General features: G+C 63.8%; 1 protein-coding gene across 5 annotated transcripts in view; it reads left to right on the top strand.

The window, feature by feature from the left end:
• The window catches only part of Vav2 (vav guanine nucleotide exchange factor 2), a 141,378-nt gene that overhangs the window by 48,595 nt on the left and 65,126 nt on the right, over positions 1-27,657 (top strand). The gene's annotated exons all lie outside the window — the stretch shown is intronic.

Genomic DNA, 27,657 nt, shown 5'->3' with positions numbered 1-27,657 from the left:
TCTGCAGGCGCGGCAGGGTTGTGGCCGGGGCCCCAGCAGCAGCCTGGGCAGGGTGGTGCCTGTTGGCTGGAGGCAGGCCCTGCACCCCGATTCTGGACTTGCCACCTGCCTGTCCCTGCGTCCCTCCTTTTCCCTCGCGTCCTGCCAGCTCGTCTCCTCTCACCACTGGGGCTGGTGTTTGTGCTGGGCCCCTGGGCTGGTGCTGCCCAGGCCTCCCGCAGCGCACGGCCTCCCTGCTCCCGACCCCAGCAGAGGGGCTTTGCAGGGTGGCTGGGGGGCCACAGCTGGCACCTGCGTGCCCTCCTGTCTGAGCAAGACCAGCCCGGCTTCTGCTGCCCCTCGTCCTCCTCCAGAGAGCTGTGGCCCATGGCAGGGGGCTGCTTGAGCAGGGATCCCGCCCCCGGTGGCCGCACGGAGGGTGTCCTGCCAGGCCCCGGGGGGGAGGCAGGGTGCGTGTGTGAGGGCGTGTGCGTGTGGGAGGCGTGAGCCTGGCACCCGGGTTCTCCAGTGGCTGGCGCATGCTGGCGAGGGCTTCTGAGCACAAGAGCTCCTCGTCCTTGGGAGACGTGTCACGGTGCAGTCCGGGGGTCCCGGGGGCGGGTTGGACCTCTGGAGATCAGACTCAGGGCTAGTGGTGGACTGAAAAGGCCAGCAGTTAAACCGCCCTGTCGGGAGCAGAGCCGTGCGGTGCTGGCTGTGGCCTCCAGCTCGGAGGCCTCTGCTGCCCTCCCTGGAGGGACTGCCTGCTGTCACCAGAGCTGGAGCACCCAGGCTGGGGCCCCAGAAGCCCTGTGTGGCTCCCTGAGCCAGGAGTGAGGGGACCTGGAGGTGGCTTGGTGTTCCTCTGTGCAGCCCTTTCTAAGCTGTTCGTTTTAATGTGTGCAGGGATGGAACCCAGGGTCACTTACCCACGAAGCCACACCCCTGCGCCTCTTAAAACTTCTAACTCGCTAAGTTGCTGAGGCTGGCCTCCAGCGTGCACCTCTGCCTCCGGGTCCCTGCCACCACAGGTGCGGCCAGCCACCCAGCTCAGCTGCCATTTTAGAGGCACTCGGGTGTCCCAAGACCCACAGCTGAGGCCTGTTCCTGCACTTCCTCTTGGCTTCTTCCCAGGGCTGCTGCTGGCCCATGGGATGTGAGGCCACACACGGGTGAGCTGTGGTCACACCAAGCTGTCCCACAGCCCACCTTTCTGTCCATTTGTGAGTGAGAGAGTGAGTGAGTGGGTGAGTGGGTGAGTGAGTGGGTGAGTGAGTGGGTGAGTGAGTGGGTGAGTCAATCAGTGAGTGAGTGGGTGGGTGGGTGAGTGAGTGGGTGGGTGGGTGAGTGAGTGGGTGGGTGAGTGAGTGGGTGAGTGGGTGGGGGAGTGAGTGAGTGGGTGAGTGGGTGGGGGAATGAATGAGTGCGTGAGTCAGTGAGTGAGTGGGTGGGTGGGTGAGTGAGCGGGTGGGTGGGTGAGTGAGCGGGTGCGTGAGTGAGAGTGAGTGAGTGGGTGAGTGAGTGGGTGGAGGAATGAGTGAGTGGGTGGAGGAGTGAGTGGGTGGGTGAGTGAGTGGGTGAGTGGGTGAGTGAGTGGGTGGGTGAGTGAGTGGGTGAATGAGTGAGTGGGTAGGTGAGTGAGTGAGAGAGTGAGTGAGCGGGTGGGTGGATGAGTGAGTGGGTGGGTGGGTGAGTGGGTGGATGAGTGAGTGGGTGGGTGGGTGAGTGAGTGGGTGGGTGAGTGAGTGGGTGAGTGGGTGGGGGAGTGAGTGAGTGAGTGGGTGGGTGGGTGAGTGGGTGAGTGAGTGGGTGGGTGGGTGAGTGGGTGGATGAGTGAGTGGGTGGGTGGGTGAGTGAGTGGGTGGGTGAGTGAGTGGGTGAGTGAGTGGGTGAGTGGGTGAGTGAGTGGGTGGAGGAATGAATGAGTGCATGAGTCAGTGAGTGAGTGGGTGGGTGGGTGAGTGAGTGAGTGGGTGGGTGGGTGAGTGAGTGGGTGCGTGAGTGAGTGGGTGGGTGAGTGAGTGAGTGGGTGGGTGAGTGAGTGAGAGAGAGAGTGAGTGGGTGGGTGGGTGAGTGGGTGAGTGAGTGGGTGGGTGGGTGAGTGGGTGGGTGAGTGAGTGAGAGAGTGAGTGAGTGAATGGGTGAGTGAGTGGGTGAGTGGGTGGGTGAGTGAGTGGGTGGGTGAGTGAGTGAGAGAGTGAGTGAGTGGGTGGGTGGATGAGTGGGTGAGTGAGTGGGTGGGTGGCTGAGTGGGTGGGTGTGTGGGTGAGGGAGTGAAGGGCCCGGGATGTGGTCTCTGGAGCTTTTTGAGGACCCCCTTCCGGAAGCCCGCCTCTTGGGGCACAGCCCCCCTTCACTGGCTCCCAGCCTGGCTCTGGCTCTCAGCTCACCAGTTTTCCCGTGCTGGTGCATCAGCCCAGTGCCTGTGTATGCCCAGGGAAGGGACACGGGACCCCTTTCTCACATGCGTAATGGGAGGTGACATGGGATCCTGGGGGCATGGTGTGGCACCCCCGTGCTCCCGGGTGCCCCAGGGAGGTGCGTGGACCCCAGGTGCTCCTGTGCTCTGTGGAGACGGCATGGGCTGGCCCTGTGCTTGAGCTCTGCTCTGCACCGTGGCAGGCAGCATGGGGACCCTCCTGCTGGGGCACTTCAAGTCCGTTGAAGGCTGTCTTGTTTTCCGTTAGCTAAGGCTTAGAGCAGGTCCCGCAGGGTGCGTCTGGCTGCCTCGCATCCCAGAGAGGGTGCTCTGAGCTCCTGTGTTCAGGGCCCCTGTGGGCTGGTGTCTGCCCAGGTGACCCACCGCACACACTCCAAGCCCAGAGGCCGTGCTGGTGCAGGTGGCCTCGATGTAGGCCTCGCAGTGGCTTGGCCAGCCGGGTAAGCCCAGCTACCTGGACCTGGCTGCTGTGGGGCATCTGTGGTATCCACCCGGTCCCTTGGGGCTTTGTTGTGGGGTCATGGCAGAGCAGGATGGTCTGCACCCTGGGGACGTCACAGACCCCAGGAGGCCTTTATCAACAGAAGTGAGCCCGGGCCAGAGCATCACAGAGGGGCAGGGGCCCTGCACCGTGCATGGACGTGCCCCGAGGGTGTCCATGCCACCCACTTCCCCAGATGTCAGCCTCAGCATCTCGGGGCAGCAGGTCCCTGCAGACGTCCCAGGGCACTGCTGCAGTGGGCTCTCAGGGAAGCGGGCAGTGTTCAGAAATGAGATCCCTGGGCGGCTCCTGCCAGGCTGCAGGTGCAGTGGTCTGGGGTGGGGCCCCGGGTTCAGACCCTTCCGCCAGCAGCAGGGGGTGTGGCGGGTGGGGTCTGAGGACGCCTTGGGAGCTCGGATGACAGCTGCAGGTGTTACCTCCACTCTGCCCACTCCACCGGGGACTCTGTGAACCCGGGACCAGCGCCAGCCACAGGCCAGGAGTGTGGGCCAGGCACCTGCACTTCTTGGTGGCCCTGGACATGCCGGACCCTCAGGGGAGGAGCCGCCTCTGCATTCCAGGCCCTCAGGTCCCCTGTGCTATATGTGCCCCAGTGATGCCCGCAAGGCAACGTCCAGGTCTTCAGGAAGCTGCCAGGCTCTGCTCCCTGCGGGAGCGTCTCAGGCCTGGCCTTGCTTCCCTGCCAGCCCCGCCCGCTTTCCCTGTGATGCTGCCTCTGGTTTTACTGACATAGCCAGGGGCCGAGTGCTGATCCTGCCCCTGGCGAGGCTCCGTGGGAACCATGATTGGCGGCTCCAGTGGGTGAGCCTGTGGAGCTGAGGGTCGGGAGAGCCGCTCTCCCGGCAGGGGCTTGGCCTCACGCATTGGCTGGTGAAAGCAAGGCCCCTTTCTGTGCCTGTGGCCAGCAGGCTCGGCCTGCCCGCCTGCTTGGCCACAGACGCCTTCGGCCTGACATGCCGGCCCCCGTGTCCTCCCCACCTCTCCCTCCTTATTTTGTGGCTCCAGGTTGAAATTCACCTTTTCCCACCTGCTTCCAGTGTGTGCCGTGACCTCAGCTGTGAGGCCCGCTGTCAGGAGTGTGCTGGTGCTTTAAAAATGAAGGTCGGAGTCCCAGGCTGGGCCTGACCAGTGGTTCAGAGAGCCCCTGAAATGTGGGGTCCTGGGGATGTGTTCCACGGTGGGTGCGAGGGAGCCCTGGGCAGGGTTGAGCTCTGGAGAAGCACAGGGGAGGGTCTGTGCCCCAAGGGTGGGCAGTTTGCCAACACCTGGCAGTGTGAAATGGGGTCGGGCCCTCAGAGGAGGGCTCTGTCCTTCACCCCAGAGGCACGGCCCCCATGGACTTTGGGACTACGGGTGGGTTTCCCTCCTCCTGAGTAGTCCGACTTGCCAGCTGGCAGGTCACTGGAGGGACTGCCCTGGGCTTCCTGGCTCTCCTGCAGGAAGAGAAGCTGCAGCCCACCCCTCCCCCAGGATTCCGCCTCCCTGCCGCTGGTCCCTGGAGGGCACACAGTGCGAAGGAGGCCAGCACATGTGACCAGTTCTCTCCAGCGCAGGGCCGGGGTTGGGAGAGCGGCAGCGAGAGCAGAGCCTCCCTCAGCGCCCGCCCGTGCTGGGCTGTAGCTCCTGGGCCCGGCTCTGCCAGAGGTCCTGACCGGGGAAGGCGCAGCGTCCTGATTCTGTCCTCAGAAGCCCCCTGTGCACTCGTGTGGCAGGGCCTGGGCATTTGGACGCAGCCTCAGTGTCCGGCCCGTCTTCTCCCTGGCAGGACACGCCCCTGCCCCGGAGCCCGTGGTGCCGCTCTTCTGCCACCTCTGGATTTTGCTTGCCCGTGTCCCAGGCGTGGGTGCTGGAGCCTGGGGCTGTGAAGGCGGAAGCCGCGTGGCCGTGGATTTTTGCGGTCCCAGGAGGAGCTGTGGGTGTCCTGGGCTCGACCTGCACGCAGCTTGAAAGCTAGCCCTCTCCCCTTGGCCTGGGTCATCTTGACCAGAGGGCGCTGGCCCCTGGGGGGGCTTGGAGAGGCTGTGTGGTGCCCTGGTTTCTGCTGTGGCTCTTACCCAAGGCCCCTGGCCCTGCTGCCCAGGGACGTTCCCCTGAGGCCTGGGGCGTTGGACCTGCTCGCAGTGTGTGGTGGGCGCTGGCCGGTGGCTGCTCAGATCCTTGGTGGAAAGATCTCTGCGCAGTGCCTGTTGGCCTGGATGGCCCTGGGGACCTGAGCAGCAGCAGCACCGGCCCTGCCGTGGGCCTGTGTCATGGTGGGTGTGGGAGAGCATTTTGGGGGCAGTGGTGTGGCCACTCTGGGTTGTGGGATTGTTCTTGGGTGGACACCTGTGCCTGCCATCATCCAGAAAGACTGCCCTGATGCTGAAATCCCCAAAATAAATATCCAGAAGGTCTAAAACCCCAAAAAGCAGCATCTCAAAAGATTAACCCTAATGTTGAAACCCACAAAGTCCAAGTCCCCAAACCAGGGCTCCCAGGACGAGGCTGTCTGAGGGGAGGAGCCGAGTCCTGGGGAAGGGCGTGGCCTCGCTGGCCGGGCCCTCCTTCCAGCCACAAGTCCCTGAGCTTCTCAGGGTTCAAGCGCGTCCTGCAGCCTGCTGACTGGATTGAGGAGGGGCGCCGGCCTGGGGCCCTTCGGCAACAGTGTTGCTGTTCCTCCGGGTCCTTCTGCCAGGCCAGGCGGGCAGCGAGGCTTGGAGTGGGCTTCCTGCACCCAGAGGCCTGGGGAGGATGGGGTCAGCAGCTGCCACCCAGGGAGAGCAGAAGCTGCGTGTCCCCAGGACAGCCAGGCCCTGGGAAGAGCAGCGGCCGCCGGCAGGGCTTCAGAATGCTGGGTCGGGGAAGCAGGGAAGAGGGGGCCCCCCAAGCGCCCGGCGCGTCCCTGGGATGCACTTTTTCGGACTTTGAATTTTCTTAGTCTTCCCACTGTTTGACCTGGGAGCATCGGTTTTACAGTTCGCCAATCTGGGCATCTTGTCTTCATGGTTTTCGACCCTGGAAGCGCGATCTGGACGAGGACTTTCAGAGGTTCATTTTATGCAGGGTGTTTTGTGTGTGTGTGAATTGGACGCCTGGAAAGTGGATTGCGGCCCTGAGCGTGGTGTGAGCGGGTGCCGCCGTGCCTTCCATCTCACTGGAGAACTCTGGTTTTGGATGAGCTCAGCACCCTGCAGCCAGGATCCCAGCTGCGGCAACGCGCGCCCGCCTCCTGCTCTTGCTCTGTTTCCCGCACTGTGGTCAGTCTCGCAGAGGTCACTTCTGTGTCCCTGGCAGGGGGATTCCGGTGTGTAAGTGCCGCCGCCCGTGCTGGTGTTGAAGAGGCCTGTGAACTGCTCCGTCCGCCTTTGTGTTTCTCAGGGCAGCGCCCTCTAAAAACGACAGCCTGCCTTCGACCGTGTTTTCCAGGGCTGGGATGCCGCTCAGCAGCCTGCAGAGCACCTGCCTGGCCTGCCGAGGCCGGGGCTCTGCCCCCAGCACCTCCAAAAGAATTAGAGAAAGTCTTTCCAGAATTACGCCGCCGGATCGTGGGGGATTTGGACTCGAGGGCGTTCCATCCCTCCGGCGTTCGCGGTCTGCGTACCTGGCGCACAGGGTGGAGCGGTTCCTGGCACACTCGCACACGCACGGCTCGCCGGGGCGGACCCAGCCAGCACGGCTGTTAGGAAGCTGCGCACGCCAGCGCTCCATGCCTCCGTAGCGCCAGCCACGGCTCAGGCGCAGAGCCCCCTTGCTGCCGCCACCCCAAGGTCTGCCGACGGTGCTGCTCTGGGGCCAGGGCAGGTGTCCCCAGTGGCCTGCTCTTCCAGAGGGCACTCCTCGTCCTCTATCAACATGCAGATCTGCTCCCCAGGGACACGTGCATGCAGACCTCTCTGATGTCGAGGTGGCAGAGACCAGACTTGTCTCAGGCCCAGCTCGGCTCCCCAGGCCTTGGGCAGGCAGTGACCTTGAGTCTCCGGCTGCAGCTTCCCTCCTGGCTGCCCATTGCTGCAGGGACCTGTGATCAAACAGAAGCATCGGGACGGCCTCACTCTTGCCAGGATGTGGACCTCCCCGCCGTTCTCTTGTCTGCATATGGTGTCCTTGACAGATGGCTCTGGAGTCCACTTCTATCCTGTTGGCTAACCAGTGACTGCCCAGGTGGGCTCACTGACCCTCTGTGCCTCACCTGTAGAGGGGGTCAGTGCAGGTCACACGAGGGAGCCCACAGCACTGTGCTCCTTCATGCAGAAGACCTAAACTTGTGGCTGTGTCAGAGTAGAGTTGACGGCTATTGCAAAAATTCAATTCCACAGCAGCCTAAACCCCCAAGGGTTCCCTTTCTCTCATAAAGCAAATGGCCAGGGCAGGTGTCAGGGATCCAGGTGCCTCCCACCTCTTGCTTTGCTTCTTCACCAACGGCTTACGTTCTCTAGACCATGGTCCAGAATGGTTGCTGGAGCTCCAGCCCTGACACCTGCATTCCAGGTGTGGGGGAGGGTTGGAGGAGGAAAGCTGACCCATTTAAGCAAACTTTTTGGAAGTTCCCCTTGCTGTCTTGCCTCCTACTTGATGCCCAGGTCAGAGTCACCTGGCCTCACGTGACTCACGTGGATCGTAGTGGGCTGTCCCTGATGAGGTGGCGTGCAGCCAGTGCAGAGGGAGCAAGGAAGGACGTAGGAGGCCACCCGCCTGTCCCTGCCTCTGGCAGCCCAGCAGGAGGGAGGGTGTGTGAGCTCATCCCGTTGGTGTGCACAGTCAGGGTTGCTGTGCGTCTGGGGTCTAAGAGGACATGTTGGTAAGTTAAGTACCGTCCCCCGTGTGGTTGGGAAGGTGGGTGGGCTTCCTCTGGCCCAGGCTCCTGCCTGTCCTCCAGCTCTGCACTGCTTTCTCCCCTTTGCCCAGTTGGGGCATCTGGTCCACAGCTCTGGCTGGAGGTTGAAGGGCGGGCAGCTCTGCCGTGGCGGGTTCATGGACGGGTTAGGGTGCGTGAGCTGGGCACTGCTGCAAGCGCGGCCCTGGCTCCGAGGTGGGCCCCGAGTGAGACGGAGTCTGCAGGCCCCAGCTGACCTGCACTGCCCCGTCCTGCAGGGGAGGAAACCCAGGCACCAGAGCTCGTCAGCTCTCGCGGTCAGCGTGGAGGAAGTGAGTTTGACCCCGCCACTGGGCTCTGAAGGGAGGTCCTGGGCACCCTGCCCACCCAGCTGCAAGCGCACGTGGACAGCTTGGGTGCCTGGACGTGGGCAGGACTTGGCACTCTTGTAATGAGAGTGCAGTTTCTTGAACCCGGGGTTCTCGCAGTCACATCTGTCCCCGTCCCTCCTGGCGCCTCCTCCCTCGGGGAAGCAGGGTTTGTGTGGGGGTTCCCGATGGGCAGGGCTGCCCGCCGGCACCCTCCTCACACGGGCCACAGGCCTGTGGGGGGCCTTGTGCCCATCCAAGGGGTCTCCTGAGGGATTCGCTCCTGCCACCGGCTTCTGCACATGCTGCCCAGAGGAAGGGGACGGGCAGCCCTCCCCGCTGTCCCTAAGGGGCTCTTGCCCTGGCCCAGTGTGTGGGTTCCAAGAGACTGTCCCTTGACAGAGCCAGTCCAGCCCTGAGCAGGGACAGATGGCCTGCAGTGGGAGGAGTCTGAGGAAGCGGCTGTGCTCAGCGTCCAGCGGTGCAGGGGATGCGGCTTGCTGCTCTCTGAGATCGGCGAGAAGTGTCCTGTGGCACTGGGGGTGGACGGCGGGCACCCCGCTCTTCGTTGGGAAGTTGTCTTTCACAGCAGATGATTCTGGAGGATCTTTCTGTCAGGGCTGGGGCTGTGAAGGAGCGCTGAACGTGGCCTCTGGCGCCTCCTGGCCGTCTGCCGGCTTTGGGGAGCTGGGTGAGCGGTTTGCTCACTTCGGGGGCTGCTCCCAGGCCGAGTGGCTGGAGGCAGCGGGTCCTCCAAGAGGAAAGCAGGCCTGGTTCCTGGCAGAAGCCCCGGCGCCTGGCTCCAGCCCCGCCCTTCCGGCCGACAGCCGAGCCGCCCTCTGCCTTCAGCCCTGCTCTGGCACTGGGCTGGACCCCTGCAGAGGACTTCAGTGGGCAAGACGGCTCCCTGGAGTTGGAGGCAGGGGGCACTCGGGCCCGGGAGGGGACGTCTTCGCTCCTCTCCCGTGAGTGTCGTGTCCTCTGCCCTCCGTGGGGTTGACAGACGGGTGGGCCTGTGGGCAGTCAGCCTGGCCTTGTCCTGGCTGGGCAGTGGCATCCTGTGTTTGGCTTTACTAGAGAAGGGCATGCTGGAGGCTCCGTGTGGGAATGGTGGACCCAGAGCCACCACGCCTGCCCACCTGGAGCTGGGGGATGGGCACACGGGACTCCCTGGCTGGACTCTGGGCTGGGGAGACAGGGAGAGCGTGGCCAGCCCTCGGCGCCCAGGCTGGGGCAGGGACACGCAGCCTAGACCTGTGGATGGAGGGGATGGCGGGGTGCAGGGAGCAGCTGCCAGGGCCCTGGGTTGGGGGGCAGTGTCTTGGGGGGCAGGCAAGGCAGAGGTCTCGGTGGTGCAGAGCAGGGGCTGGAACCCAGCCTCTGGCACTGAACCCGGACACCTCTGGCTCTCGGGAAGGACGGGAGTTGGCCTTCTCGGCCGCTCAGGGAACTGGCTTTTTTTCTGGGCTTTGGCCAGACCCCTTCCTTCCTGCAGCAGTGCCCGGTCCAGTGGGCCCCCAGGGGCTGGCCTGGGCTGCCTCCCCACCAGGTTTCTAAGGACAGTCTGGAAAGGCACCTGTCTTGGCCCGGCCTCCGCCTTTCCTCTCAGACGCAGATCTGGATCACATGCCCCAGGATGCACCCAGCTCAGGCCCAAGTGGGATCCAGTGCCCTCGGTGTCCAGCCACCCGGCGGCCGGCGGCCATTCACAGGATCAGGGTGGTGGAGGTGGGGAGGTGGGGAGGCTGGGAGGCCAGTGTCTGTGGCCGTGGCAGAACCGCTGGAGCAGCTGCTGGTGAAGGAGGCGGAGCTCGGTGCCGCGGGCCTCTGCGGCCGTCTCCAGCTGCTCTTCTGACCAGAGCTAGGCTGAGAGGCGCCCCGTCCAGCCTTTCAGACTGAGTTCTTGGCTTGCTCACCAGTCTGTTGTCTGTTGTGGATCCCAAAGCATTTCATCATCCCCCCGGAAGCCACCCACCCCGTTTGACAACGTCCCCACCCTGGCAGCCCCTACACACTCTCTGCTCTGTGGATTTGCCCATTCTGGACACTTCACATGGGGATTCAGACGAGTGACCTGGTGTCTGATTGGCCTTGCTGCATTGCCAGATGCAGTGCCTGTCAGGACTGCACTCCTTTTCAGGGTTGGGTAATACTCCTCATCTGTCCCTCTGTTGGTGGACACTCGGGTTGTTCGTTTTCATCATTCTTTATCTTTATGTTTTGGCAAAGTCACCATTGGTGCTCATGGTGGAACAAGTAACTGCCCTGCTGGGCTTCGAGTGCAGAGCGGGTGTCTTGCACCTGCCCCCCCGTGGCCAGGCCCCCTCCTGGCGGCTGCATCTTTCCTGTTCTCTTGTCACCAGTGGGTCCTCAGTGGCACCCGTAGCCCTGGTCCCGGTTTGTGCCTGGAAAGTCTCCGCCCTGTGGGGGTCGGTGGCCGCCTGCCTTCCCAAGCTCCGCACTCCTCCGCGCTGCCTTTGGGTGTCCGGTGCTGACCGTGCCATCTTGAGGCCCGGCAGCCTCCCGGAGGGCGCCCTGCCCTCTCCCTCTGCAGTGTCCTGCCTGCCCGCCTGACAGCTGTGACGCCTGTGGCCTTGGCTTTCTGTCCTGACCTTGGGGTCTCTGGTCCTTTGTCTTGGGGACCAGGACAGGCCCCGTGGGCGGCAGGGCCATGTCTCCTCCTCGAGCCCAGGCCAGGGGCCTCTTCTTCAGGGTGCCGGGTGGGCGCCAGGTCTCCAGGACTGCGTTGGGGCTGGGGAGAGGCCAGCGGCCTTCCTTCAGTTCTCAGGTGTCTGCGTCCGGGGGTGGAGAGTCGGCCTGGAGGGAGAACCTGCCCCGTGCAGACCTTCCCCGCTGACCCTGTCCAGCTGCCCCCGGGGCCTCGGCCTTGTTTGAAGGTGGCAGATGGGATCTGCCTGGGGGCTGCCTGGGTGGCTGGGCAGGATCGGCGGCTGATGGGCGGGTCCTGCCGTGCCCTGCTGCCTCCTGCTCCCGGGATGCCCGCTTCTCGACTGGGGACCTGGGCTTTCGTCTCTGCTGGGGACACTCGAGTATGTGTGCTGCAGTCTGGACTCCCCAAGGGCAGTGCTGCCCCAGGGGGCTGCTCTGGACTCTCCATTCCTCCCTGTCTTCTGCTTCTGGAGGCCTGGCCTGGGCAGCTGGGAGCCGGGGTCTCCGATGCTGGAGAGGGGCAGCAGCTGGGCACAGGCAGGTGAGCCAGAGGACCTGCTTGGCCTGTCCCCTCGCCCCTCGTGCGTGTTGGTGGCGTCCCCTCGAGGCCACTGCGTCCTCGGCTTTGAGCAGGCTCACCCCACCCGCAGTGCCAGCCGGGAGGTACTGAGGACCCCGGGTCGTGGGGCAGCAGGGGCAGCTGTGGTGGCCGGGGCGGCACCGTCACTGGCTCAGGCTTGGCTGCAGGGCCCTCCCACCCCAGCCCTGACAGCCTGGGTGCTGCGTCTGGGGCTCCGTGGGGTCTCGTGGCGTTGCCGGGAAACCAGGGCTGCGTGCGTGTGGTGGGCAGACGGGGTCCGGCAGGCCTGGGGCGGCTGACCCGTGGCCCCAGGGGCAGGCGCTGTCTTGGAGAGAGGGGTGCAGAGAATCCCTGGGCCCCGTGCCTCTCGGGAAGCCTGGCCTCTGCCCGGCTCCCCTCCTGGATCGGCAGGAGGGTGACTCGGAGCAGCCGAGGCTGATGAGCCCTGCTCCCCGCCCAGGGGCCCCGCGGGGCTCGCTGGCCCTGCCCCGTCCTGTCCCAGGCGATGTTATTGACCCTCAAGGTGGTGAGTTTCTGCCGAGAATCCCTGGGGGAACTGGAGAAGAGGTCCTTCCTGCTGACGGGCTTCACAGATGGCCCTTGCCCCACCCTGCCAGAGGTAGGAGGAGGTGACATGGCGGGTGCCTGGGCCCCAGGGTCCCTCTCAGGGTGAGCACCCCAGGAGCCACCCACTGCCGAGGAGGAGGAGGAGGAGGAGGATGGGCCCCAGGTCCTTTGCACCTGCCTTGTGCAGCATGGGAGCTGTCTCTCCGTGACCTGGTAAGTCCCACCCTCTGCACTCTGGAAAGACTGACCGCACCCTGCTGGCCACCTGCTCCGAGCCAGGGCCAGGCTCTGTGATCCCTGTGGTGCACATGAAAGGAGCAGGCTCCGTGCCGGGAGGACTCAGGCTGTCCTGATCCTGGTCTCTGCCCTGGGTGCAGGGACCCTCTGGGCTGGTCTGGAAGTGGGTGTGCTGTCAGAGCTGACCCACGGTGTAGGGAATGCGCTCCTTGCTTTCCTGGTCCTTGAGGTTTGTACCCAGACAGAGGCACACACGCCCTGCAGGGTGGAGGTACAGAGGCTGAGGGTGTGGTGCGTGCTGCCACCCATCTGAGGCTGCCCGGGGATCTACGGCCCCACTGGAGCTGGCTTCTGGCTAGAGCTCAGCCTGTGGCCGCAGACGGCTGGATTTGAGTCCTAGCAGGGCACCCTTGCGTTGCGTTACTTGACTTTTCCACCACGAGGGGGTGTCCGGTGCTCCCTGCCGGCCCCAAGACCCCACCTCCTCCAGGACACAGTCTTGTGGTTCCTGCTCAGATGCCTCTGGGTCCTGGTGGGGAGGACGCGCAGCAGGACCCAGGCTTCCCAGGGGCCTTCCAGGGATCCCCGCCTGGTTCTGACTGGCTTGTGGCCGGGGCTGTCCCTGCCTGCAGGACGCTGCATGACTGCCTTGGATCTGGGTGTCCGGCGGGTGCTGGTCCAGGTCCTGCCCCGCACTGGTTCCTGAGCCCGTCCAGCCCAGGGCGGCTCCCTCAGCAGACCTGTCCACTCTCACCTGCTCAGCAGGACAGGAGCGGCTCCCCTGCATGGCTTGTCAAGACTGTGACAAGTTTAGACTTGTGGCCCAGCACAGCCCCGCAGGGGTGGCTCCAGAAGGTGGCTGAGCACTTTGCCCTGAGCCTTGGACACCAAGTGTGGAGGTCGCAGAGGGGCCCCCTCAGCAGAGGCTGGATCAGGTGTCAGGTTCCTTCCCCTGGAGAGCTGGCAGTGCCAGCTTGGTGACCAGCGGTGCCAGCACCTGCCGGTCTTTGAGATCAGAGGTGCCCAGAGCTCTGCCTCCACCTCCTCCACCTGGCAGCTCCAGGTGGTCACCTGCTGGGGCCTAAGAACGGGCCAGCTCATTCCAGAGCCATGAGATGGCTGGGGCGGGGGTGGTGAGCCTGGGGCCAGGCCTGGGGAGGCTCATGGCTGCCTGGGAACAGGTCTTCCCTGGAACCTGTAGAACGTGCACTGCGGTCCTCTGCTCCTGGCCACGTGGACTCGGAAGCCCTCGGTGACGTGTGGCTGCCTACCAGGGCACAGGCTGCTGCTGGGCATTAAGCAGCTCCGAGAAACCACTTCTCAGGCTGCAGTTGCTCATGGATGTGACGGGGACCCTGAGCGTCCAGGCCCTGCAGTCGCCTGGGGCACAGGGCTGGGCTGTGCTGGCCAGCCGTGTGGCTCAAGCATGCCCACTCCAGCTGGACACGGCTGCTCAGATGACTGCCAGGCCTGCGCTGCCTGGAGCTGAGTGGACCCACAGGTTCGGAAGAATTGCCTGTCACTTTGGAGGGAACAGAGCCATTGGTTCCGGAAGGACTCACGTCCTGGTGACCAGGGGCCGTGCCCTCCAGACTCCACCACAGGCATGGTGCTGCAGCAGAGTCGAGGGACCTGGCAGGGACTTCGGAATCGTGGGCATGAGGAGGTGCGTCCCCTCCTGTGTGTGGAGTCCCTCAGGTGTCTCCTGGCTGGGCCAGGAGAGGGGCCTGGGCGCACACCTGGAGTCAGGCTGAGGTTCCTCTGGTCCCTGTGCATCCGAGCTTCCCCCAAGGCCCCGGCTGCCCCAGATGCCCCAGATGCCCCGGAGCCGCCCACTTGAGCTGCGGGCCTGGAGTTTTGTGTTCTGAGTGGAGAGGCTGAGCAGACGTCCTTGGAATTGTTAAACCAGAAGCTAACAGTCTTTAAAAAGCGCACTTCTGGTTGATGCTCCCATCACACAGGGAAAGGCAGGCGTCCTCCTGCGTATCTTGGTAAGTGTACACAGGTCAACACGCCTGGGAGCTGGCTCTGGTGGAGAGGCAGCCTGGCCAGGGTCTGCTGCCCCCACCAGTGTCCCCGCCTTGCCTTCCAGTGGCAGCTGCCTAGAGTCAGGGACAGTGTGGGCTGAAGACGTGTGGGGATGTGCTTCTGTGATGGATAACCTTTGAGCTGTGCTTTGGAGTCTGATGTCCAGTCAGGAGGTAGGGACAGGGCACTCCTGGAAGGGATCTGGCACCTGCACAAGTGCGGCAGAGCATGGGGCAGGTGTGCAGGTGGTGCGTAATCAAATGACTGTGCATTGGTGTGCTCCTCATGTAGGCAGCTTCACTGAGCACACATGTGTGAGCCTGTGTGAGTCTAAGTGAGCATGTGTGAGTGTGTGTTTGTGAGGTTGTGTGCACACCTGGGTGTATGTGGGTGGAGTTGAGTGAGTGTGTGTGCGTGGGCACATGTGCACATAGGTGTGTGTGCATATGTGTGCATGTGAGTGTGTGTGCTTGGCCAAGAGTGTGTGGGGGTATGTGTGTGCTCGTGTGTGTACACAGGTGAGCATGTGCACGTGGGTACGTGTAGGTGAGCACGTGCACATGGTGAGTGTGTATGTGCGTGGATGAGCATGTGCATGCGGGTGTGCGTGTGAGTGTGTTGTGTGGGTGTGTGTGAGCTAGCGTGTGCATGTGGGTGTGTGTGGGTGAGTGTGAGCTTGTGGGTGTGCGTGTGTGTGCTCTTTGGTTTCCGTGCTAGCACGCTGAAGCTTACCCTTCCTTTTGAATCCATCTGCCTGCTTAATCTGAGCATTGTCAGTTGCCTGGGGCCTCAGGTGACACTGTGGGGTGCCCCTGAGCCCAGTGGTACTGGACCCAGGCAGTCTTCTGTTGGATTGCCTGTGCAGTGTGGCCACCAGCTTGTTGCACAGCTCCCAGTCGGGTGCTCGCTACCCCCTGCCATTGCCTGTGCCTCTGGGGGCTTGCCCGGGCGGGTGCCTGCTCCTGCTGCCAGCAGGGCCAGGCAGGCAGAGTGCCTGGAGGCTCTTGTCCCCACGTGCCTGGAGTGCTCCCGTGAGTCCTTCCTCAGGAGCCTGAGCTTGTCAGCGGGACCTGCTGCCCCTGGCCACCCAGGGCTGCCCATGGCCTGGAGGTGCATCTTGCTGCCTTGCCTGCAGGGCAGGTCTTTGCTCTGGGGGAGCCCTGCCAGTCTGGACATTGTGCAGGGCGCCATGATCAGTGGCCAGCCCTGCCTTCGCATGTTAAAGCAGCATAAAAGGAGCAGATGTGGACGGGCCACCTGCTCCAGGCGCCCTGGTGGACTGTGAGCCTTCTGCAGGCCCAGACAGGAGAGGGGGTGACGCCTGGGATGAACCCAGAGGTCCTTCCCCAGGGAGGAAGGTCACTGCATGCCCAGTGCAGGGTGGATGTGGCCTGGTCCTGAGCCGAGGTGCAGGGTCTCCGGGGAAAGCTGAAGCCACCTCCTGGGCAGTGTGTACGCTCTCCCTGTGTCCTTGCCCTGCAACGAGGCTGCCCTCTGCCCCAGGCCCCGTGTGTCCTTACTCCTGGATGGCAGTAGGTGCCCATCTGCTCACAAGGGCCGGGTGTCTGTGTTGGCCACCTGCAACCTTGCCCTCGGGTCCTCTGGCTGCCACAGCCGAGTCTGCAGTCCAGCTATCGGGTGCTGTGGGACCTGCTGCCTGCGTTGGCTCTAGGGGCGTCCTCCTGCCACCTCAGCCCTTGGCAGCCCTGTGCATACTGTGCCCTGAGGGTATGCATGGCCTCTCCTCCTCTGCCCTGCGTCTCTGCTCTTCTTAAAAGGACAGTGGTCACTCTGGGTTAGGGGTCGGTCTTCTGCCAGCGTGACCTCACCTTGGCTCACCTCGTCACATCTGCAGCCTGGTTTCCAGATGAGGCTGCAGCCCGAGGTTCCAGGAAGGAGCTGAGCTTGGAGCCCATTGTCCAGCCCAGTGCAGCTGATGGTGGCCTGCCCTGGCGGCACGGTGGGTGGGCTGCCCTGGAGGCCTCAGAGGCTGCGCTCTGTGCTCCCCTCTTGTGTGGTTCAGTCTGTTTATCATCACCTCCCCCTGCCCTGGCTGATCACAGGCCCCTCCTCGCCCGGCTTGGGGCCGGCAGGCTCAGCGCGGTGCCCAGGGCTGGTCCAGGGCTGCTCGCTGGGTGCTGGGGCCGTGGGTCCCTCCGAGGCAGGTTCTCCAGAGCTCGCCGCTCTGCCTCCCGCTCGTGCTCCCTTGGGGTCTCAAGCATCCATTCTGGGGAAATGCCCTCTCTTGCTCTTTTGTACTGAGATTGAACCCTGGAGCTCCCTGCCTTGCAGCCACATCCCCAGCTGCTTTTGAAAATCATGTTGTGAGACAGGGTCTTGCTCGGTTGCTGAGTCTGGCGTCAGCTTTCCATCCTCCCGCCTCAGTGTCCGTGCAGCTGGGACCACAGGCACGGCCACTGCCCCCGGCTGGAGTGCCTTTCTGAACCCCACCCCGAGGTGCTCAGTGTGGGGAGTCGCCGCTCCAGCCGGCAAAGCAGGAATGGAGGGAACAGAGCTGGACCAGGTTTCCGCCTGTCCCCACAGCGCAGTGCACACTGCTCCACGTGGGGCCCACGGGGTTGGACTGCAGACGGCGGGAGCTGGGTTCTTGGGTGGACGCTGCTGTGGGAGGAGCCTAAGTGTGCACTTGGTGACCCTGGGCTCTGCGGTGTTGAGGCCTCTTGCAGGACGAGTGCCCTTGTTTGTGGTGAGCCTGCCCCTGTGCCAGCTCTGCCAGGCCACTGCCTGGTCCAGGCTTCGGGCTGCGGCCCCTCCTCTGGCGCCTGCCCTGGCACCTGCAGCTGCTGGGTTCTGCCCTGCAGTGCTGCCACCGCCTGCCCTCTCGCCTGCAGCGTGACATTCCCCTGGTCCAGGAGCTCAGCGGGGCCCGTGGGCTTCCTGTCCTGAGCATCTAGCAGCTGCTCAGCGAGCGCTCGTGGACACCCGAGTGAGGAGTGCACCCGGTGGGTTCTCCTCACCCCTGCAGGTGAGGGCCTGGCACCGCTGGGACCGCAGGTCTGCAGGTGGCGTGGAGCCCAGCCAGGGTTGCGATGCCCGGCCTGCACTGTCACCAGGAAGGCCCTTCCACAGCGCCCCATGCAGGGGCCGCTGACATCTGACCCAGGGCACAGCAGGGGCTGGCAGGGGCCACCGTGAGGGGCCGATCTTATGGATCCCGTGGATCCCGTGGATCTCCGTGGTCCCTCTGGCTCTCGGGTGGCGCGGCCCTCCTCTGGGGAAGGGTCTCCAGCCTTGCTGAGGAGCCAGGATGTGAGCAGGGAGGGCGTGCCTGCTGCTCCATGTCAGCTGCTGTCCTCGGCCGTCCCCCTGCCTGTCCCCGCCACCCTTGGTACACCAACTCACGAAGCCACAGGCTCAGACTGACGCCTGGAGTGGGCGGGGGAGGTGGCTGCTGCTTGGCCATCCCCTGCAGCCGTGGCTTCCTAGGACTCTTGCTGAGCATGCAGGTGCAGGGCCAGTGGGAAGGGTCTAGGGTGACCTCTGTCCAGGGACCCCTGTCCATGGGTGTCGGGGGAGGGGGCCTTGGTCTGATAGGAGGGGCAGAAGTGATGGTGTGGCTTGGGGGGAGCCCCGCTCAGCGTCCCCCTCACCCGTGGGGGTGTGTGCCCTGCTGCAGGGCGGGGCGGGGCCTGGGCCTCAGATGGGGCGGGCGTGCGTCCTGCAGAACTGCGGCTGATCCCGAGACCCAGGCAGGGGCACGGTGGTCACGGTGGTCACGGTGGTCACGGTGGTGGCCGCCCTTGATTTGCTGCAGGCCTTATTCGCAGGGCCGTGGGTGCTGTGGTCATGGCTTCAGCCTGAGTCTCCTTCTGCAGGTGTCACCCAAAGTGCCCACTAGGCACTGCCAAGAACGTCCTGAGATGCCCACATGGGCCAGGGAGGGCCCGAGAGCCCCCTCCCAGGGCCCAGGGTTGGGGGGCCGCCACCCTCCTCTGCCTGGGGCTGGGGGCCCAGTACTCTTGCAGGCTTCCCTGGGCGCCCGTGGACAGGAGCAAGGGCCAGGCAGTGTTGATTGGGTGTGGGCTCTGCTGACACATAGTGACCAGGCCGCTAAGCCATCACTCCCAACGGAATCCATGGAAACGCTTGCGAGGCGCCCGAGATCAGGTTCTGTTCCCCTGCCAGTCAGTCAGGGCAGCTCGGAGGCCCGGGTCCCTGCAGGCAATGGCGCTCCCCATTCGCAGGTTGCAAGTTTGATGGAGGTGAGTCTGGAGCGTGCAGTGGACGTGCTGGAAGGCCAGGGGAGAGGGGTTCGGGCTGGCCCAGGGGGACTGAGGCGGCACCTCTGGATACTTCCCCTTAGGGCACTGACCACTGCTGTGCAGCCCCAGAGCTTCCAGCTGACCTGTGCCAGTGACCAGTCTGACCCCCAGTTTTGTCATCTGCAGGGGACAGGGCAGCAGTGCAGAAGGCCCGTGGCAGTCACCTTATGACCTTCCGTGTTCCCACCATGGTCTTGTGGGCCTGCTCTGCCCATGACCAGTGGGGCCTTGGACAGGACGCACCCACTGTGGGCCTGTCTCCCCCGAGTGAGAAGCGTGGGCTGTGGACACAGTTTTTCCAGAGACTTCTTCCAGCCCAGACATGGTGGGCAGCGCTGGTGCAGGGTCCCCAGCCTCCCTCCTCCCGGTTCTCATGGCTTCTGGGCCTGGCGTCTACTTCCCTGCTCCCAACAGACCCTCTCTCCAGGAATGGGTGGGACGTGGTGGGTGGGCAAGGGACAGCGCAGGGCCCTAACTGCCTGCGAGGCCAGGCTGGAGGAGTGGGGCCGGGGCCACGCTGTGCTCAGGGAAGCGCTGTCCAGGTGGAGGGCTGTCCACCACCTGCGGGAGCACCGCCGCCCTGGTCCTTGGCATCCCTGGCCGCCCTCTCGCTGTGTCTTCAGCCCCGTGATCGGGCTCCTGCGGCACCTTGGCGTGGTGGTACAGCCCTTGGTCCGCTGCCCCTGCAGGGCCCAGGGGAAGCCGAGGAGGGTGGGGGCTCGCTGTGTCCCCTCCCTCCCTTGGGGGAGCCTCGGGGACCCCAGGGCAGGCCTGGGGCCTGGGACAGGCCAGTCCGGGCTCCTTGAAGCATCCGTTGGCCCCTGTCTCCCCCTAGGGTGAACTTTGGGGTCAGGGCAGGAGTGTGTGGGCTGCTGCCTGCCCCGCCCAGTGCCGCCCTGTGATTCTGTTGGCATGGTGCCCAGGGCTGCCTGGGGGTCTCCCGTCTTCCCTGCTGGACGCCTGCCTCTGGGCTGTGGAACTGGGTCTGGCTCTGTGGCCTCCCCTCCAACCACGGGAGGGATGAGATGCTGCCCGTCTAGCCTGGGCTCGGGGCACCGCCCAGGGCGTGACCCCGTCTCACCTTCTCCCTGGTGGGAGGCCAGCCTGAGCCCCTCCTGCGGCCGAGCGGAAGGGCGGCAGCCCTGTCATGGCTGCAGGGCCCGAGGGGCCGGGAGTGTCTCGGATGAGCGAGCGTGCATTCTCAGACGGTGAGCGTGCGCCCACCCAGCCGCTCCCAGAGCCACCGTCACGGCTGGGTGGGTCCAGCAGCCTCCAGAACTCCAGGCCCTGCGGGCAGCCTGGCTGTGATCCCCAGAGGCCACGACTGCCTCCTGCCAGGCTTCCTGGGCAGGGCAGGGAGGAGCTGGGGCTCTGCAGTCAGGGGGACACGCAGGACCTGCCTTGCCCCGTCCTGGGCTGGGCACTACCTGGGCCTCCAGGACTCCTCTGTAAGGTGGGAGAACTGCAGAACTGTCCTGGGGGTTTTGAGGAAATAAACTGAGATAAGCCTGGCAGAGATCTGGCAGGCAGGAGGCCTGGCTTTAGGTGTCTGTCGGGGTACCCGGGACTCCCAGCCTTGGGCACAGTCAAGATGGTGCCTGGCGCTGAGCCAAAAGCGGTTGGCTATACAGTATTAGCTAGTTAACAATGTGATTAGTACATGCCTCTCTCGTGTGTCTATTCTATACCTACAGCTGTTCGCCGTTTACCTCGTGTACTCTCCCTTGATTGGTTGAAGTGTATATAAGCTTGGTAACTTCCTGAGAGGGGAGAGTAGAAGCGAGGAAGAAGAGTGCGAGCGAGGGTGAGAGCCGAGTGGGAGAAGCGGAGTGGCCGAAGCAGGCGTGAGCCGAGCAGGAGAAGCGGAGCGACTGGAGCAGGCGAGAGTTAAGCAGAGGGAAAGAGAGCGAGAGAAAGAAAAGAGAGAAGGGGATAGAAAAGAGGGAAAGAAAGGAAGACTGTGCACAATAAACTTCCAAAGCTTCAGACGTTTGTCGTGTCTCTCTCTGCGGGCAGAGGGAACGCGATAGGTGTCCTGCTTAACACAGCCAGGGCGGGAAGGGACGCTCGGGCCCCAGACGGGAGCCCCGGTTCTGAACCAGGTTCTGCGGGAGTTACTGGGTGGCCTTTGTAAAGCACTTGGACCAGATGCTCAAAACTCCTTCCCCTGAGGATTTCAGGTTTCCCTGGCGGATCGAGGCAGCTTCCTGATCAAGAGCAGCTGTGACGTAGCTTGGGCGCTTTCCCAGGGCCTCTCAGGGTCTCCTGTCCAGGAGTTGGGCAGCTCTTCTTGCAGACCACCTCTCTGTGACAGAGGCTATGGGGAGTGTGTGAGGGGAGGTGCAGGGTGGTGCCCACTGGGCACACCCAGGGGCAGGACAGCCCAAGTGTGATCTGCCGTCTGGGGTGTGACACGGTTCCTTGGTCCACGGTGGGCACGCCAGGGCCCAGAGAGGACAGGGCTGCAGCCGGTCGCCGGTGCTGGGCTTGAACCTGGGTCTCTGTTGTTCTGTTCGTTTGTGCCTTTGGCCACTTTGCTGGTGACCTCAAGTTACTTCAGATGGTTTCTGTAGCGTGCCTGGCGCACGGGGGACCCTGGAAATGAGGCAGGGTGGCTGTGCCTTCTGTCTGCTACCACCCTGTCTGTCTCCACTGAGCCTCAGCCTTGTCAGAGGCCTCTGGACCCTCCATAGGAGTGGCCACCCGGGACGGGGCTGCTTCTGCTGCTGGCAGTCCACAGCTCCTGGTGCTGCCCAGGAGCCTGCCGGCTGGCTCTCCCTTCCCGCTCTCTCCCGACTCCAGAGGCACAAGTGGCCATCCCCAAGGTTCCCGGCCAGACTTCCTGCCTCCGTCTGGCTCCTCCTGGGCCCCAGACCGGGTCCACTGAGAAGAGTGCTCTCACATTGGCCAGGGACCCGTGGCCAGCTGGCTGATGGCCGTGGGGAAGGAAGGTGCTGGGAGCAGGGACTGTCACTGCCTCCTCCTCCCCCTCCTCACCCAAGGTGGGCCAGAGAGGAGGCGCTGAGCCCCAAGTGTCGTGGAGACTAGAGGAGGCCAGAGTGCTGGGAGCCGAGAGTGGGGAGGGAGCCAGGCACTCGCTGTCCTCCTTAGTGCTGGCCTCGCCCAGCGTGGTGAGGGCCAAGGCTGGGTCTGACCACCCCTGCTCCCTGTCCCTGGGTCCCCTGTCACGGCTCTGGTGTCCTCTCTCTGAGGGGCTCCCCTGGCCTTTGGGCCTACTCTCTGCTGTGGCCTACGGGTCCCAAATGTGATCCTGGCTTAGAGAACCTTCCAGACTGAAGTCCCCACCCTGTAGGGATCCCCAAAGCTGGGACTCAGCAGGGTCCACCCTGGTTGGGAAGGGAGTCCTCAGGCTACTGTGTGGTTAGAGGCTGGGCTTTGAGTCAGACCCAGGTCCTCACGATAGGGCAGCGTGGCTCTGGGTGGGGGGCTGTGGAGGTGGGGTCTCCACAGAGACCCTCAAGGGCCTTTTGGGGGCTTGGTGTGTGGGGGCTGCCCTCAAGACCCACCTTCCCTGGGTGGGATTGGGCAGAGTCTGCCTTCTTTGTCCATCGTCTGTCCACCTGGCCATCTGTCTGTCAGTAGACTGCTGGCTGCTGCAGGACACAGGGCACAAGGTGAGGCCGCTGGGCCCCGGGCGCTGGTGGTCTCCCGTGCCCTTGCCTGCCACAGTCGCCATGCAGACCCATGCGGGCCAGGGAGGGCCTAGAGGTGGGTGTCTTTCACCTGGCTTGGTGAGGAGCTTGGGCTCATGGGGCTGCGCAGGGAGGGCGGCGGCCCTGGTGCCTGGACGGAGGTGCCTCCAGTCCTCCTCCACAGCCTCTGCACTCTGGTCCTCGGCCCCCAGGCCTCCTTCCAAGCCTCTGTGGCTGTTGCCAGTCGCCTGCTGTGTGTGATCTTCATTTTGCTGTTCAGCTGTGTTGGGACAGGGGACTGGGCCACCCTTCTGTGCCCTGCTGACTCTCTTGAAGAAGCACCCTCTGCCAGAGAGCCACCCGTGGCAGGACAGGGTGACTGGGAAGTGCCCTCTCTGCCTGTTTTGTGTCCTGGGGCAAAGCTGTCGATCGCTCCTGGCTGGCTGCCTGCCGAGTTCCTCCTGACCTCGCTTTTGATGTGAGAGGAGAGACATCTGTTGGGATGACTCCCTGAATCTGCCGCAGCGTCAGAAGAGGGTTCCATGGTGGGCAGGTGGGTTCTTGGGCAGCTCGATGCGCCGTGGCCCTGTGTGGGTGTCCAGATGCACGGGGGGCTGATAGGAGGGTCTGTGACTCAGCCAGGCCTGTGTAGGTCCTGCTCATCGGTCCCTGTGACGGGGACTCAAGGCCAGCACCCTGATCATGTGGCCTCTGCGAGTAAGCAGGGCCCACAGGACAGTGCACACACCAGTGTGGCTCACGTGTCCCCAGCGCAGGCTCAGTGGTCCCCTGGGTCACGAGGTGCTGTGGACAGAAGCTTAGGCCTGGCCATGCGTTTCGGTTCCTGAGCTGGTCATTGCTGGGACAAAGCCCTTATTTTCTCTAGTCCCTAGTGTCTGCCTCTAATAGAGGCCACGTACAGGAGACGGTGTTTGTCATGCTGATCCCAGTGCTCAGCATGTAGAAGGTGCTCGATGTGTGGGGCCTCGTGCCGAGAGTCCAAGGTGGAGACTGGGAGGCAGGGTTTCCTTGGGACCTCCTTTGCTGGTACCATTGGTCTGTCAGTTCCTGTGCTCATCCATCTGTCCGTCCATCTGTCCATCTACCCACCACCCATCCATCCATTAACTTTTCTGTCTAATCACCATCCATCTACCCACCACCCCACCATCCACTTACTGACCATCCATGCACCCATCTGCCCACCAGTTCGCCCACCCCCCTGTCCATCCATCCACCTGTCCATCCATCCACCCACCCACCTACCCAACTTTGGCCATGTGACTCCTGTGGGCAGGCACTTGGCACACAGCCAAAAGGCAGGGCCTCGTGTGCTGGTATGTTTCAGGGGGACCGTGTCCTCTAGAGAACCCTCCTCAGTTTCCCAAGCCCTGTTGGCCTGCTGGTGGACGGGGAGCCTGCCGCTGGGCGCGTGTGAGCTGTGGCGGTCATGGAGTGGAGAGTGGACTGAGTTCCGCTGCCACCTGGGGCCCTAGTCAGGCCTGCTGAACGGCGTGTTGCCGACAGGAGAGCTTGATGGGCACGCACCCTGAGTGCAGGCGGGGTGGCGTCGCAGGTGCAGCTGGGGGAAGACCTTCATCCGCCCAGAGGCGAGGCCTGCTCGTGCGTCCTGTGGTGTCCGCCAGGCTCTTCCCAGAGCGTGGTTGTAAAGATTGGCGCGCGTCTACCGCGTGTGTTTACAGCCTGGTTTCTCTCTTGCGATACTTGTGGGTGTGTTTGCACCAGCAGGTTCTCTCCATGGCTCCCGGGGCTCCGGATACCGCGCTGTCGGTCCTCTCTTCCTTAGTCCCCTGCACCCTGACGTTGGGCGGTCAGGCATTTGGAAACTGCTGCAGGGAGCCAGATGGGTCACGTCCAAGGGTGGACGCTTGTCTTTAGGGACACTTGCAAGGGTCAGAGGCAGTGTGCCCCATGGGACCAGGGTGGGTCCCAGTCTCCCCACCCTCTGGGCCCCGCCTCCCAGACCCTCTGCAGCTGATGGAAAGCCAGCTGTCCAAGGTGCTGCTGCTGCTTCCTCCTCCTCCTCCTCTTCCTCTTATTTCTCTCCCCTTTCCCCTCCCCATCGGCAGGGACGAGGCCCTGCTTCAGCTGGCACTGCGTGCTCATGGCAAAGTGCTCCGGCTGCGCCCGACCCCTCTGCTGCCGTGGTGCCTGACTGAGCTTCAGTGCCAGGGGCCCGCTCCCGCCAGGCGCAGGGACGCTCAGGCAGGCGACAGGGAGGCAGTTAGCGGGCGAGCGCCTGCTCCTTCAGCGGGGAGGAGGGACGGTTCTGTCACATTGGGGCTTTGTCCCCAGGCTGCCTGCTGTCTTCTCTGCCTGGACAGGATCGAAACGTAGAGACAAGCTTAAGGGGTGCGTCCCTGGCTCGGGGCTCACAGGACAAGCCGTGTCCATCTGTTGATTGGCACGGGAGACCCCGGTGACAGGGTCTGGAGCCCCGTCCTGCACCCGGGCTTGGCTTGGCCCCTGGAGGGGCACTCTCTGGGACCCCAGCCTTTCGCGTCTGCCTCTGGATGGCGCCCTTCCCTGGAGTCCTTCCTGCCACCCCGCCTGACCATCCAGCTGGAAGGTGCTGACGCATCTCGCGTTCCCCTTTGGGGCATCATACTTGCAGGGGGGCCCAGCGAAAAGCTGGGCACGTTCTGACCCTTCCTCTGACATGACCCAGCTTGTGGCATTACCTGAGTGACTTTGTCTCCGCAAGGGGTCATCTAGCCACATGGGACCTTGACCAAAAATGCAGATTCCTGGGCCCCAGAACCTGTGGGCAGGGTGGGCAGGGGTGGGTCTGCCTTCTGAAGCTTCTGCCCTGGTGAGGGGAAGGCAAGGGGCTGCCGGCATCTGGGGCCCTGAGAGCCGGGAAGCCGTGGCTGGGTGGGGCAGGAACCACAAACTCCTCCAGACCCTGCCTGGGGGGTCTCCCCGTCCTGTGGGCTGCCCAGTCCACCCGTTTCCTATGGTACCCGGGGGCATGGTTGCAGGCAAGGTGGGTGGACGTTGGTGAGTAGGGCTGCTCAGGAGCCGGGCTTGGAGCTGGCGGTGTGGGCGGGTTCCCTGGAGGGCACGGATCTCTCCCTGGCACGCAGGCTGAGGCTCTGTGGGTGGAGGCTGACGGACCTCCAGGGACTGAGGGTTGTTGAGGGGTCGGCAGGGACGGGAAGGCGGGAGAGTGGCTGTGCTTCTGCATTCGTTTGCTAACTGGGACGCGGCTGGACAAGGAATCAGAGTTGGGCACATGTCTTCCTTTGACATTGACGTTCCCTTAGGAGTCCGCCAGCCCTGAGCCGGAGGCTTCTGATGGCCGCCTGCTCTGTCCTGGAGTGGGGCAGGCTCCGGCCAGAGGTGCCTCTGGAGCCCGCGTGCCACCCTCCTCATGCAGGGAGGTGCCCTGTGGCTTGCAGGATGGCGGGTCTCACCTGGGCCTGTCCCACTCTGTATGGTCCTTGGCTCTCTCTGGTGTCCCCTGTCTGGCGTCCCCTGTCTGCTCCCTGGGCCTTGGGTTACTGGCGTGAGCTTTTCCCCTCCAGCACAGACACCAGGAAGCGCACAGCCTGGTGGAAGGACAGGCGCCTCCTGCAGAGCTGGCCAGAGCTGGCTGCTGGCCTCCTGCTGCCCTGTGTGTTTAACTCGTTTCTGGAGCTGAGCCCTTCACAGACGGCTAGTGAGAGCTTCCCTCTTGGCGAAGCTTTGCATGCTCAGGGCGGAGAGCCCTGTGGTTAGGGCAGCTGTAGCAGCAGTGCTGTCCCTAGGACCACAGGTACCTGGACACAGAGCCACGTCTGCCCGCTGCGACTCCCTCCGTCCTGGGGTTCACTGGTCGGGATGAGGTCTCTGTGCTGCTCTGGGTAGCGCCCAGCTTGCCTCTCCTGGGCTGGTGCTGACCGCTGGTGCCGCCCCAGGACTCCACTGCGATGCTGCGCCTGGCCCAGCTCGGCTGGAGGCGTGTTCATGGGTCGGCAGCGTGGGCCACGGAGGCTGGCCACGCCCTTCCAGGTCTAGCCTTTCCAGCGTTTTGTCAAATGGCTACGAGGACAGACAGAAATGCCGCTTTAATTCATTCCCCTAAATACATGGAGCTCCTACCCCTGAAATGAGACGCCAGGCCAGGGTGCTCTGTGTCGCGCCCCTGGGAGCTCATGAGGCCGGGAGCCCTGCCCAGCCGGCTCAGGCTCGTCTGAGGAGACTCGGGACCCTGTTGTCCCATGGACTCCTGACCTCTGTGAGTCCCTGTGCCTGAAGCACAACTGGGTAGCAAGGCGGCCCCTGCCCCAGCTCGCTGGCCAGTCCTGACTCACTGGGCGTGGAGGGGCCTTCCCCGTGGTGGTTTCTTCCCACCCTTTAGAAATGGCTGTTGGATGCAGAGCAGACGAAAGGGAAGTTCCAGGAATGTGTCCCACGGGGCCTCCGCGTGAGCGCCTTGGCCTTATTTTCCTGCTCACGGAGTGTGCAGGGCCTGATGGCTTCCACAGTCTCTCAGGATGGGTGCACGTGAGCCCTGTGGGCCATGCCCAGGACAGCCAGCAGCGTGGGCGTGTCTCTGAACCCGTCAAGTGGTTTGGGGCCATTTTCTTGTTTCTCTCTCTCTCTCTCTCTCTCTCTCATGTGCACACACACATACACACACACACACATGAACTTACAGCACACGTATGCACATGCACACATACACATGTGCACACACAAGCAGCAGGTGCATGTGGCCACACACGTGACCTTGTGCTCATGTGAACTCACGTGCACTGCAGTCTTGAGGGGCAGATCTGCACCTGCTTCCTCGGTGTCCAGTGCTGGACTGGGTCAGTGCCCTGAGGGTCCTGCTGGATGGGCCCCGAGCCACTTCCTGTTACGTCTCAGGCCATGCTCTGTGTTCCTGGTCAGCCTCCTCCCCACCCCACCTCAGTTTCCTCATCTGTCTGTGGAGCCTCCTGCCCCTGGAGGCCTGCTTGCTCCCTGTCCTCTTGAACTTCCTGGAGTGACTGTACTGGGGCTTTCGAGGCTGGGTGACGGCCGTGTGTGTCTGATTGCTGTGGGGGACCACGTTGGAGGGGCCGTGAAGGAGCGGCTCCTGCTGCCTGCTGAGTGTTTTACTCTGACGAGTGTGTCCGCTCGGGCCCTGTGAAGGTCCTGTCGTGTAGTTCTGTCCCTGGGCTCTCGGTTGTCCTTCTGCAGCCTGAGCCCTCTGGGGGCCAGGGGCCTTTTTAGATGTCCTCTGGAGAGCTGGGGCTGGAGGGGAGGCAAGCGCTGCACTCGGACACTTGCTGGTGCCCCCCTGCGTGTGACATTGGGTGAGCCACTGCCCACCTCTAGGTTCCATTCCCAGTTCTCGAGTGGTCGGCACCTACTGGGAACGTGAGCCACTGTCAGGCATGTGGCCCCTTCCAGAGCAGCAGTGTGGGGCGAGCGCTCGGTAGGCCCGACCTCGGGCAGACCGCAGCAGCCTCTGGCCACGCAGGCCCTTTTCTGGGCGAGCAGACCGCTTGGGGAGCTGGGGCCAGGAGGGGTGGGAGGGCCACACGCGTGGAGACTTGCTCCTCCCG

Source organism: Sciurus carolinensis, chromosome 14, assembly GCF_902686445.1.
Source record: "Sciurus carolinensis chromosome 14, mSciCar1.2, whole genome shotgun sequence".
NCBI classification, from domain to species: Eukaryota; Metazoa; Chordata; class Mammalia; order Rodentia; family Sciuridae; genus Sciurus; species Sciurus carolinensis.
Note: the sequence above shows the minus strand (reverse complement) of the source record. Positions and strands in the feature narration are given on the sequence as shown.